Raw genomic sequence first — 2,459 nt, forward strand, 5'->3', positions numbered from 1 at the left:
CAGGATATGTTTTGTGTCAGCCTCACGCACCATAAGGTAATCCAGTCTAGAGTACTTGCCATGTAGGCCACTGTCGAAGGTGTACCCTCCCTCTTGGGGGTGGAATCCACACCGAGTGTCACACAACCCCATTGCTCCAATAAAATGTACCAGATGAGTGGGGATCCACAGGCCCCCCACACAGACAGGATCTATCCAGTGTCAAGTCTGCAACCCCATTAAAGCCTCTGGCAACCACTAAGCAACCCTCCAGGAGTTGTGAAATGATATAGCTCAAAGGGTCAAGCAGAAAGGGAGAGCTAAAGGGGCGGGACATACACATTGAGCACCAAAATCGTGGTTCTCCAATTGTCCCAATAATGGCACTATACCGCCTTTGAGTGCCCTGTCAAGGTTGTGTGTGAATAAAAGAGTATCTGCTCTAGAGGAAACTTGTCATAGCCGTACCTAATAAGAGAGGGGCAGTTAGTACCCAGATGTCGAGTCTCTTAGAGGAGAAGAATATCCATCTCAAAGCATTTGGCTGTCTTTAAGACTACACCCTATTTAAGATTTCCAGTAGACCATTAATATTCCAAGAGAGAACATGACAATGGGAGGAAGCAGTATCCCTGGACACTTCATTCGCCATTTGTATTGCCTGTGTGAGTACACTTAATGTGCAGCTTGTGGGTCAGACCACAAGAAAATCAGGCAAACAAACAGCAAAACACAGCCACTAAATTTATCAATTGCCCTCCACCAACCCTATATCTCTAGAACCAGAAGCAACTGTCATGGAGCTCAATTGGTGGTGTGGCCAGAGAAACCCAGGCCCATCCCTGCAACACTCCAAAGCTTTCTTAGATAAGAAAAAACTCAACCCAAAACAAGGTGTGACATTATATCTCCTAACTCAGCACTACAAAACCATAGTCCCAACTTAACCATAGGAGAAATCCAATTCCGCAGGGCAACCTCTCCACCCTGCCATGCTTAGACAAAGCAAGTATGGCTATTGTACAAGAACCCCTCTAACATAGGAGACACATCCCGCCCAATGGGACCAGATTCCGGAATCCCAGAACATATGCTCTGGGTATAAAGAAAAACACGTGTCAACCATTAAACATCCCCCCCTGGTGCATCTAAAGAGTCTTTGCTGGGTAGCAGAGTATCTGGTCAGTTCCTGCACCAAAGCCCCTGGTCATCCCACTTTCAAACTTGCAATGCCCCGGGCATTGGCGGCACCTTGCCTCTTGTTCCTTAGGCCACAGCCACAGAGGAATGGCACTGTCAGGTCCCTAGCAGTTCGGTGAACAAGGCTTACAGACTGTCTTTTGTTTGGCCACCCAGACCCAAGCCACTTCAGGGTTCCAAAGTAGAAAGTCTTAGATTGCCAGACTACCTTAGGTTTAACCAGATAAAACAACAAGTACTCTAATTTCATTGCTTGCCGCTTCTGTTTGACCATGTGAAATGACTGGCACTCTGCTGGACCATCCTTGTATAGTCCGGGTAGATCACTATTTTGCTGGACTCATATGTGAAATGGTCCCTCTTTCTTGAAGGATAATGTTCCAGTCTTTAAAGTGGAGGATCTTGGCGAAGTTCGGTCTGGGGAGAGCCCCCGGCGGTGGATGTGCCATCAAGGCCCAATTTCAATAATAAAGCATGGTGACAAGTCCTCAGCTGGGACTCCTGTGCCAAACCTGCCAACACCCTGAGAAACTGCTTAGGGTGTTGACCCTCATCCCCACCTAGGAATCCCACCAGATGGATGTTGTTGCAGCAGGATCTGTTTTCAGCATCCTCCACCCTGTCAAGCAAACCATGATTTGATGCCTCCAGTCAGCGCTCTTCCATTTTTAAAGTCAAGTACTAAGTCCTCAAGCTCCCCAATCCTGCCCTCTGCCTCAGTGACCCTGTTGATGGCAGTCCGCAAGTCTTTCCGCAGTAGCAGAACATCTGATCCCACTTCCCCTGTTCGGGTCTCAAGACTGCATGCATTTAGTATCACTGATTGCCAACAGGATGGCTGCTGTGTCACTAGAGGCAGCTGAGGGTCCCTCAGCTGCATCTGATCCCAACATTGTCTCATCTCGTAGCTTTGGACCTCCAGGCAACACTGCACTAGTAAATGTATCAATTTGCCCTGAAACTGCCCAGGCCCAGCCTTGTCCCGTACCACATCATCACCAGGGTAGGTTGCAGCTTTCAACCAAGGGGGGGACAGTTGACCAAACTCAGGTCCAAAGGCAGGGGCCCAGAATGAGTCACTAGAATCCTACCCCAGGCCCAAGTGAGGGGCAGCTTAAAGACAGCCGCAATGGGCCTCCACGTGTCACCCCTGCCGCAGCACCATCAAGCCCTAATGTCTCCTTAGGAGGCAGGGGCGCCACTCTGTAAGTTGCAATTTAAAAACTGGTCACCACGGAGGAACGGGTTCATCATGTGGGTGGGTGGGGAGGTGCAGACCA

Source organism: Lissotriton helveticus, chromosome 1_1, assembly GCF_964261635.1.
Source record: "Lissotriton helveticus chromosome 1_1, aLisHel1.1, whole genome shotgun sequence".
Taxonomy (NCBI): domain Eukaryota; kingdom Metazoa; phylum Chordata; class Amphibia; order Caudata; family Salamandridae; genus Lissotriton; species Lissotriton helveticus.